The sequence below is a fragment of the Polypterus senegalus genome, chromosome 9, assembly GCF_016835505.1.
Source record: "Polypterus senegalus isolate Bchr_013 chromosome 9, ASM1683550v1, whole genome shotgun sequence".
Lineage (NCBI taxonomy): Eukaryota > Metazoa > Chordata > Cladistia > Polypteriformes > Polypteridae > Polypterus > Polypterus senegalus.
Window position 1 is genome coordinate 157,933,929 of NC_053162.1, and position 12,177 is coordinate 157,946,105.

Consider the following 12,177-nt stretch of genomic DNA (forward strand, 5'->3'; position numbering starts at 1 on the left):
CTGACGCTCCTCTAAAAAATGCCGCTTTATTGCGGTGCTTTGGAATACTTAAAAGCACACGTATTGATTTTTTGATTGTTTGCTTTTCTTTGCGAGCTCTCTTTCTCTCTCTGAAATTCTCTGCTCCTGAAGAGAAGAAAATATGTTTGCATTCTTTTAATTGTAAGAAAGAACTGTCATCTCTGTCTTGTCATGGAGCACAGTTTAAACTTTTGACTAAAGGGTGTTATTTCATGTCTAGAGGGCTTTAATAATGTTAACAGTGTGGGAGAGTTTATAAGGGCTTAAAAAATATAAAAAGAACCATACAAACATATGGTTTCTACTTTGCGGATTTTCATCTATCGCGGGGGGTTCTGGAACGCAACCCTCGCGATCGAGGAGGGATTACTGTACTTAAAAAGACTGTGATATGCTGTTTACTGTGTTCTTGATCATTCATCTCCCATAATACAACAGAAGAGTGGTTTGGTTGATTTTCACTGCCATTGACTCTATGTGTATTACGTTTAAAAAGAAAAACATGCATTGCTGAATGGAAACCTGATGAGGAAGTTTCCATTTAGAGATGATCAGACGTTTGGCAGCCAAGGTGCCTAAAGGAACAAACAATACAAAGACGATCAGAAATGTTGAGACAGATTTCTTAAGTAAGTGACCTTGTGACTGATATTGCCTACGAAATCATTTCTATTTTTGTCTTGGAAATGAAAATGCTATAAATTTATTAAATAATGTTTAAAAAAAAAAAAAGCAGCCGAGCTGAGCATGGAGACAAGTTAGGGAAGAAGCCTTTGATTGCAAAATAGTATCTCATCCAGTCAGCCTGTTTTATTGCTTAAAGCACAACTTCAAGGATATCCTCATTGAGTAATCTGTTTACACTGTTACTCAGTAAAACTGATGTATTTTTATTCATATACTATGTTTTCATTGAAAGCAAGCCACTGTCATAGTCTTGTCATTTTTTGTATAAGAAACATGAAGTAGCTGGTGCCAAAAAAAAAAATAATACACATCATTTTTTGAAATTCCATTTCTATCATTCTACTGATAGCATTACTTTTATAAAATGACCTTTAAGCAACCTGCAAAATATGGGAGCTCCTCCTAAATAATCCTTCCACCTGTATGCACTATATCTACTTCTAGGTGTGCGCTCATAGGTTGTCGGCTCTCTGACCCACTACTGCCCATCCCTAAAATCTAAGAAAAAATTAAAACCTGGTGGATTGTGTTGGTGTGTGTGGCAGACCAGACTGGTTGAGTCTCTTGGGATGTCAAAATACACAACTGTCGGTCACAGGAACGCGCCAAGACGTTCGCTGACTACGATTACGTAAATTGAAGCTACAACTGAAAATTACTAGAAAACTTATGTAGTGTGATGTTGGGGTTAATGAGACTCACTGATTTTGAGGGGTCTTTTGCACATTGATCACTAACCTCAAAGCAGACAGTTAGCCCAAACTAAACTTTAAATCAGGCAACTGTATTTCAATTGGTGGCCACTAGTCAATATGAATCTCGAATATAATATCTTGATACCAAGGACGGATGGACAGACAGACACACATACAGACAGATCTTTTTGTCCCCAGGGGAAATTCGGCTTTAAAGAGAAGATCTTTAAATAAATAAATACATAATAGACAGATAAATATTTATACACAAGCACTATGGTCAGAATACACATGAACATGACTAACTAACATAATATAAATTAAATAAACAGCAGTGATGTGGACTTACTAGTTATTCATGCCCTAAATTGAGAAGATGATTCCTAACACAGAGCAGTGCCCCTATGAGTAGACATCCTACACCCCAGCAGCCATCAACAAGATAGTAGACCTTGTGGTGAGATGCCAAACTAGAGTTAACCAAAGTTCAGCATTAAGTTGAGGCCACCAAAACTTAGGCTGAGTTCACAAGGCCGCTCAGTTAGATTATTTTTTATATACAGTACATATAAAACATCTTTATAGAGAAGTGCGAATGGCAAAAACCTAACAGAATCAGAATTTTGCAGTACAAATTTCTACTACTTTCATATCTGGTGGCCTGAGTTTGAACACTTAAATCAGATTTTTTGGAAAGTGTACACTTCTGAACTATTTCTTTTTTCAGTTAACACTTTCTAATATATCTACATTGAAATGCAGTTTGATTTTGTCAGGGTGAGTCTCAGATTGGTTGGACTGAATCACTGGTGATGTCACACTATACAACTGACAGCCACAGGAGTGGATTGCGCCTACCTCTGACTCATTAAGAAGATGTAAATGAAGTCTGCAAATGAACTCGTGCAATGCAATCTGACCTTAAGTTAACACTGATTTACAGGCGACTGATTAACCAAAAAAAAAATAATTTCCATACACTGCCAAAAATAATCAAGCTGTAAAAGAATGCCTCTAGCGTCACTAAAGATGTTAAACTACCAGAAGAATGGCAGGACAATGTTTAGAAACACTGAATGTGGTTAAGGATATTTTCCACCAGACAAAATAGCCACCCTCCTCATTTTTTACCAGAAAAAAGACAAGTGAGCTGCACCCACCCACTGATTTCATGTCTTTAGCTTTGCATCCAAGGCAAGAATTAATCCAGTGAGATTAACGCGTGAGAAATGGTGCTGCAGCTGGAATTCCGGCAACTGTCTCTCCCACTTTACAAAAATTCACCAGGGACGAACTTCTATTTGATGTCTTCTGCAATAACTGCAACACAGAAAGTGATCAAGCCAGAAAAGCAGACTCCATATACACTGAAGGTAATTTATGAAGGGGAAATTAAAGTGTGGTTAACAGGGTTAAGAGATGTGGTTTAAAAATGATACTGGAATAGTGATGGATGTTTTCACTTCAAAGACATACTGTGCATATAATTAAAATTACACAAGGCTACATTGTTGGTTTACACAGTTTATCATTAGTCATGACATCCATATATCATCTAACCTTTGTGTCGATATGAAGTCTTGCACAGTCTTCTCAATACAGTGTATTCTCTGAATATCGGTCAAAAAATACAATATCCATTTGGATTAGCTTTAAAACAATAAGGCACTAAAAAAATACAAATGTATAATATGAAACTGAATGCAAAATGAAGCTAAGCTGTGCTGCTCTTACTGCACACTACTCTAAATAACCTGACTGTTTCAAAACACCCCTGATGTTATTTAGGTCACGTGACTTCCGCCACAAAACTAAGTTGCAAAACTGGTTATATATGGCTGTGCAGCTCTGCAGCTGGATCCATTTCAACAGCCCCGCAAGGTAAAAGACGCCTGCCCTTTTAACAAAACATGTGCGGTGTAAATTTTATACAAGATGGCCTAATCATTATAATGTGATTATATTAATACTTGCATGAAAATTCCACAAATATCGTCCTCAGTTGTTTACCGCCATCAAGAACTTGATGATTGATTCTACCCTTCACATTTGCTCCTGCTCCTTGCACGCTAAAAAAATTCTGCCTATATAGAAAAAAAGACTCCACACAATGACCATATGGTGAAATTGCATTATTTAGATATCGGAATCGGGAATCATGGGTAAATGTTTACTGATAATCATTATACTTTGATTTCATTTAATTTTGTAAATATATTATGCTATTCAATGTGATCAAGGGCCTAAATATAATTTATATAGTTACTACAGTTGATTGGGCTACATAGTAAATCTACTAGGGTTCTGTCACCATCACTGTAAGCAACGTGACAGGCTGGTAGTTCAACTAGATAACTACACAGTTAGAATTTGTTTATACTGACAATCAAAGACAGCTTTCTTTGCTCATTTAACAAATCTTTTTACAGAAATGTGAAACACAAAAAGAAAGAAAGCCTGTCGATACAGCCTATTTTCCACGTTTTTCTCTGCAATGTCACACCTCAGATGTGTTTTTTTGAGTCTTGCAGACAGATTAGCAGAGACGATTACATTAAAAGCATCTTTAAGAACTTGCCATTGTGTCCTGACCAATTCACAGATGTCCTGCACTGTAAAGAAGCTGAAGTCATCATGTACAGTGGTGTGAAAAACTATTTGCCCCCTTCCTGATTTCTTATTCTTTTGCATGTTTGTCACACAAAATGTTTCTGATCATCAAACACATTTAACCATTAGTCAAATATAACACAAGTAAACACAAAATGCAGTTTTTAAATGATGGTTTTTATTATTTAGGGAGAAAAAAAAATCCAAACCTACATGGCCCTGTGTGAAAAAGTAATTGCCCCCTGAACCTAATAACTGGTTGGGCCACCCTTAGCAGCAATAACTGCAATCAAGCGTTGCGATAACTTGCAATGAGTCTTTTACAGCGCTCTGGAGGAATTTTGGCCCACTCATCTTTGCAGAATTGTTGTAATTCAGCTTTATTTGAGGGTTTTCTAGTATGAACCGCCTTTTTAAGGTCATGCCATAGCATCTCAATTGGATTCAGGTCAGGACTTTGACTAGACCACTCCAAACTCTTCATTTTGGTTTTTTTTCAGCCATTCAGAGGTGGATTTGCTGGTGTGTTTTGGGCCATTGTCCTGTTGCAGCATTTAAGATCGTTTCAGCTTGAGTTGACAAACAGATGGCCGGACATTCTCCTTCAGGATTTTTTGGTAGACAGTAGAATTCATGGTTCCATCTATCACAGCAAGCCTTCCAGTGGGGTATTGCACAAAAGTAGAATTAAGAAAGCCAGGATAACAGAACAGTCGCGGCTTGACCTAGTTTAATCAGTGCATCCTGGCTTAATCCGTTGCACGTTTGCTGAGCCAGGATGAGAACGCGCGGATATGTTAAGCCAGGTGTATATAGTTTGGATAAATGCGCGTTCATGGTATTCTTAAAAAGATCACGAAATCGATCACAGAATCACCGATGCAAAAATGGACAAAACCCGTGCGGCATACTTTTCGCCTAATGAGCAACAGCTTCTTATGGAAACGTATGAAGAAGTGAAACATATAATATGTAAAAAAGGCAATACAGCTGCTGTAATAAAGCAAAGAGAGAATGCCTGGCAAACAATAGCGGACCGATTGAATGCGTAAGTAGTCCAAATAACCAGTGCTCCACTGAAACCCTCATAATTACAATTCAAGGAGTTACTTGTCATTTTCAAAAATAATTGTATACTTTGCCTTAAATGTGTCCAGTGGACATGCATTTAACATGAAGAATAATTGCAAACACTTACCCACTATATGCATCTATTTGATATATTTAGTTTATTTTATGTCTCTAATGTGTTTAATCCTTTTACTCTTATCTATTTGTATGTAGGTTTTGTTTCTAATTAATTTGATGTAATCTATAATCAGATAATTTGCTCTATTTTTATCCATCTAATCTATTTTATCATTTGTATCTTTCTATTCCTCTTAAAGAACAAACATGTCTGGCCAAAAAAGGACTTGGCAGCAAGTCAAGATTAAATACAAGAATATTTTGCAGGCTGGTAAGTGACTTGTTTGCTGAGAACATAGGTGACATGTTTGCTGACATTTTATTATCTGTGCTGATTTTAGCCATAAAAAGAAAAGTCATATTACTGGTACGGGGTGGCCCTCCAACCCAAGACTTCACCCCAGCAGAGGAGCTGGCCCTGGACTTAAATAAAGGGAAGCCAGTGATTGAAGGGATCCAGGGAGGGACAGCCACTGACTCTGGCCCAGCAAGGGATACTGGCCTCTTCATACAATGTACATTATTGCCATACTACTGCGCATGGAAAATATTAAAATCCATTTATATTTTGTTATGTGGACTGTGTGACTTTGCTTTACCTTGCAGTGGCTGGTAACACTCTTACACTTTTGGATCCCCAGACTATGATTTGCGGTGAGTATTCTTTATTAAATCATTGGCTTTGCGTGTTCTGTCAAAAATATCAATACCAGTAATGAATATGGCAGAGGAAGCCACATCTACAGCAGTGGAGTGCACTTCTGCCGATGATGAGACCGTGTCGTTGGACTCTAGAAGGCTCGAGGTATCATGTCAATTTTGTGGAAATGGACACATTTTTTAAGTTTATAATAGATAAGAAGTCAGGGAAGTGGTACTAATAGAAAATATCATTTGTTAAAGGATCCTGACATTGGGCAGTCTGATAAGCAGCCTGGTAACATAGTGAGTATTGCCTAAAGTAAATTTACATTATGCAAAAATTGTGCTATGCTAACAAAAGGTGTTCACAGAATTCACAAACTGTCAGACATCTCTACACAACACATCTTAAGAGACAGATCGAGCTTTCAGAAGTCAAGATTGATGTGAACAAAAGAAAGCTGCAGGACATGGACCTTGACATGCAAATTAAACGCAAGACACTGAGGAAACTAGAACTGGAAATCCAGAAACTACAAACAGAAGTAAGTGACTTCAGTTCATACTGTAACCATGACTGTAACCCAATGTATTAATCATCATAATTTGTTCTGTCCACAGCTCCAAGCTGACAAGTGATAACAGCAAAATAATAAAAGAAAAATATTCCAAAACCATTGTGGTCTTCTACAATTTTTTTATGACTGTCAGGTACACTTTATAGTGATCGATCCAGTGAAGTGGAACTAGAATTTGGGAAGATAACCACAGTGTGTGCTACTGATGCCAAATAAAATGCATGTACACATGAAAAGTTATATAGCCTACATTATCCTTTATTAAGGGATGGGCTAAATCAAAACTAAATTAACTGAAATAATTTGCAATGTATTGTTCTCTAACAAGTCTACCATTTCTGTTATCTGGGAATATGGCAGCATTGTCCCAATCAACATCCAAAGCAACTCTGGGAGCCCTTTCTTTTCTTAGGCTGGCAATATTGTGCAGCACTGTGCAGGCAACAGTCACGTCGCATGCTCTGTCTGGGAAGACCCTCAGGTGGTGCAGGCACTGAAATCGGGATTTCAGGAGGCGAAGGTCATTTCAATTCGAGCCCTGGTTTTGGCATGGGCATGGTTGTAAGCTTGCTGTGCTGGGGTTTGGGGGTCTGTAAGGGGAGTCATCAGAAATGTCTCACAGGCATAACCTTTGTCCCCAGCAGCACACCAGAGAACTCACCTGTGAATACAAAACATAATTCTTACAAGTACTGTACTCTTGCTGTTCAAGGTGCTTAAAAAATGGGGTGGTTTACCTAGAGAGAGTCTCTGGTAAATTCTACTGGCCGAAAGATTCTGGAGTCGTGGACTGAGCCAGGCCACTTTGCCTCTAAATTTGTGATAAGGCAGTCAGCATCACAGATCATCTGTAACAATATATAGCCTATTAAGGTAATTTAATGCACAGAATAATTATGTAGCTGACAGTAACCATTACTTATTCTTACCTGAACATTGACACTGTGGAAGGATTTCCTGTTCACATAATCTCCCTCATGTGCCCCTGAGGGCGTTGGATACTGAATATGGGTGCAATCCACTGTACCAATTACATTAGGAAAAGCTATAACACAAAACAATGACTGTCATACTGTGACTGTGCTAATGTAACATTTTGTAGTAATCTGTTATTATTCATGTTACCTGCAATCTTGTAGAACTCCTCCTTGATGTGGATGAATCTTCTGTGGCCAGGAAGGTGATAAATATGTGCACAAGAGATTTCAATGCCAGACTTACTTTTCTTATTGTGCGGCAAATAGTGGCTTTATTGAGGTTTTCTGCATCACCGACAGAATACAGAAACATGCCACTTGCAAAGAATCACAGTGCTATGCAGACCATCTGTGGGACAGTGAGAGCATGGCTCCGTGCGGTCCTGTGCTGTATGTTTGGACCCAGCAGCCTACACAAATATCTGATGCCATCACTTGAGAATCTGTACCTCTCAGTCAGATATTCGTCTGAAAAGGCCAATGGGTCTGCCCTATCTCGGAAGACTCTTTCATGCCTGAATGCTCGTCTGAGTATTAAAACTTCCTCATCAACTACATCATTCAACAAAGGGCAAGCCATTGTGGATAGGAAACACACAAATCTTTAGTCTATATATACTACGTATTGACCTCGTTACGGACTTAATTGAAACCACATTTGCAAATTGAGGAGCCATTTCTTATTATCTCATCAACTGCAATAAAATATAATATATTGATATTTTTTATCATTCAACAATACATTTCTACTGTATACTTGCATATATAGATATACATAGTCTATATTCTATTTCTCATATTGTATAGTATAGTTCTTTTGCACTGTGTTGGCATTCATTGTGGACAGCAAAGTAATAATTGCTCAGGAAAATGTGCTTTCCTCACTGGGTGTTTTAAATCTCTTTAAATCTCGAATAATATATATATTCATCAAACCTCTGACAGTGAAATGAACAGCAGTTTTCAATAATAACTAAAATAACAGTACGCATAAATAGATGAATGACAGTATATCTAGTTTTTTAATGCAGGACCATGAAATGACTAAAACACATTAATATCTAGTAGGATTTAGGGAGGAACTAGCCGATAAATCACTAAGATTAATCTTAGCCTGGTTGTTAGCCTGCTCTGGAGCAGGCTAGCTGCAAAGTGTAAATCTCCATAGTAACTTAATGTAGATTAATTTAGCCTCCCTTCATGCAACCGAGTCAGGGCTAAATTCAGCCCGGATAACCAGAAAATCCCAGCTTAATTCCTTATCTTGGTTTTGTGCAATACCCCCCAGGTCCTGAAGCAGCAAAACAACCCCAGACCATCACACTACCACCACCATATTTTACTGTTGGTATGATGTTCTTTTTCTGAAATGCTGTGTTCCTTTTACGCCAGATGTCACGGGACATTTGCCTTCCAAAAAGTTCAACTTTTGTCTCATCAGTCCACAAGGTATTTTCCCAAAAGTCTTGGCAATCATTGAGATGTTTCTTAGCAAAATTGAGACAAGTCCTAGTGTTCTTTTTGCTTAACAGTGGTTTGCGTCTTGGAAATCTGCCATGCAGGCCGTTTTTGCCCAGTCTCTTTCTTATGGTGGAGTCGTGAACACTGACCTTAATTGAGGCAAGTGAGGCCTGCAGTTCTTTAGACGTTGTCCTGGGGTCTTTTGTGACCTCTCGGATGAGTCGTCTCTGCGCTCTTGGGGTAATTTTGGTCGGCCAGCCACTCCTGGGAAGGTTCACCACTGTTCCATGTTTTTGCCATTTGTGGATAATGGCTCTCACTGTGGTTCACTGGAGTCCCAAAGCTTTAGAAATGGCTTTATAACCTTTACCAGACTGATAGATCTCAATTACTTCTGTTCTCATTTGTTCCTGAATTTCTTTGGATCTTGGCATGATGTCTAGCTTTTGAGGTGCTTTTGGTCTACTCTGTGTCAGGCAGCTCCTATTTAAGTGATTTCTTGATTGAAACAGGTGTGGCAGTAATCAGGCCTGGGGGTGGCTACGGAAATTGAACTCAGGTGTGATACACCACAGTTAGGTTATTTTTGAACAAGGGGGCAATTACTTTTTCACACAGGGCCATGTAGGTTTGAAATTTTTTTTCTCCCTAAATAATAAAAAACGTCATTTAAAAACTGCATTTTGTGTTTACTTGTGTTATATTTGACTAATGGTTAAATGTGTTTGATGATCAGAAACATTTTGTGTGACAAACATGCAAAAGAATAAGAAATCAGGAAGGGGGCAAATAGTTTTTCACACCACTGTAGCTAGTATTCATGCTTGCTTATTAGGTCACATCGGTTTTGCAGACTCAGGATAGACATCACAAAAGAGTCATATCGAATTTGAATCACTTGAAAAACAGAATTGCAACACTTTTAACTGCAGTATGAATGTAGCTTGATTCGTTTTCCGTCACTTGTTCAAAATCGGAGGTCGACAAGTCATAGTCCAGGTCAGAGATAATAGGCAAAATGTCGTCCATAGAGTATTTTGCTTTACACATCCGCTTTGGTCTCGCCAGGTGTCGGGGCCATTTTTGCCGTTATTTGCGCCTTGCTACTCACACAAGCGCAGGAAATCTGAGTCAAATCAATGAAGCTAACTTTCCTTCTAAAAACGAGAGTCCAACTAAAACATAACGGTTGGTTTTGTCACAGTTTACAGTTGATTACTATTGTCAGCTCCTCCTTTTGACAAAAGTCGACATCAGCCCTGAAAGAGTTAATGGACAATTATTATTTAAATCAGATAAACCTCCCACATCCCTTACCTTAACCACAGTGCGACCCAGCCAACCTCTGGAGGTCGACAGCTGGTCTCTACTGGCACCCTTTGGAGTCAACGCCACCTACTTGGAGTTCCACACTCTTTATCATACTGGTTATTTGGAAGTTTCACTTGACAAAGAACCATTTCATTCTGGGGAGGGTTCTTTGGGCTTTGAAAAGGTTCCTAATATGTGGATAAAACAGAAATCTTTAATGCCTAGTAGGCAATCTAGGATACAGAAAGATCAAGAAAACCCAAACTTAGCCTGTGTTACTCTTCTTTTAAAATCATGGGCACATTTGAATTTAAGAAATCTAGTACAAGGTTCAAGGTTTATATTTGGTTATGTTTACAAACGAAAACATGAAATTTGATATCTCAGTTGCATCCAATAACAGATAGAAATGAAAAACAACAAACAAAACCTTAGTTAGTGATGTTGAAAACAGATTTTTTGTTAACCCTTCTTCTAGCAGTTTGATAGTACATTTTACCTAAAATGGGTGCATGATACAGAATGAAAATTCGATACTTCTGGAACTTTTTTTTTTTTTTTTATTTACTCTGATATTCCTTATTAAAAGACACATTACACTTGGAAGAAAGGAATTGCTGGATTAATTTGTGTGGATTTTCAAACACCGGCACTCCAGCCACTGTAAAAAACCTCATGCTGTTCCAGTGTGGTGCTGAGGGGTCACCCGCTGTACTCGATTCCCAATCCAGGGGGTTGGTCGTGAAGTCGGTGCAGCAATGCGCTATAATCAGCACATGCTCCCAACCTCTCTCTCTCTCTCTCCTCAATGATTTACTGAACTTAAGTTCTGTGTGTAATGGATGTCAGTCATCAATTGATAAAATATCCAGCTTCTTCAGCATTACCCTTTGGCAAACGCTTACCAAACCGTCTATAGCAGCCCCAATCACTTTAGCTACATGTTTGGTAATCTACTGGAGCTTTTTTAAAATTTGGTTTGTCGGACAAAACCAGGCAATGAAGCTGAAAGTGATGACAGGCTGAAAGATACTGTGATAAAATGAACAACATGGACAACAGGTCCTTGTCTGCTTTAAAGAGTTTGAGTTTACAGAGGAGAAATACGGTAAGTGCTTTTGGAGACGAAGTCTTTGTATTTAAAGTGGACATGCCTGCTCTGTGTCTCATGCTGCCCGAGCAGGCCACGTGTGATTGTTTGGGTTCAGTATGCTAGAAATTCAATGAAGGTCTGAGGATGGACCCCATTTGCTGGTGTTTTGATGATCTCTCATTGCTTGTCAGCCAACTGTGTGTTTCATTAGCCTGATTTTGCACAAGGCTGAAGTTAGCATGAAGTTAGCATGTCACATTACATGACTCAATGAGCACCCAGCTGGAAGTACAGCCCATATAATGTAGCTATGGGGAATAAGGAATATAGGTATTTTAGACCTCACAAACAAAAGAGAAGTTTGTCTGTCTAATGTCTCCTGTTTTATTTACCATGAAGGAATGGGGAAAAAACAGCCTTGATTGCTGCTGAATTCACCTAAATTCTATATTTCCACAGGCACCAGCTCTGTCAGACAGCACGTCACTGTTTCTCAGAAAAAGGGACGACTTCATAAAACTTTGGAAACGTTTTGAAAAGTCATTATAAAATTATTTATTTTGACTCAGGTGACAAGATCAGAAACAGTAGTCATCAAGTTTGACATTCACTCCACTAGAGGTCATGTAATATGAAATTGCCTTATTTACAGTTTCCTATTTGAACAAGTCTGTCAACAGATCACAGAACAAAAAAAAATTAACAAAAATGTCAAAGTCTTAAAAGTGGAAAGTGAAAATATTCAGCAACTTAACACACATTAAGTATTGAGGAAGTTGGAGATTCAGGTTCATTTCTTGGTATTTTGTACATTTGAGGAGGGAAATTTGTCTTTTTGCATGACCTTTGGGAGTCAAAGTGTAGGGTCAGCCATTGTACTGCACACTCCTGGAGCAATATTCAGATTAAGGGCC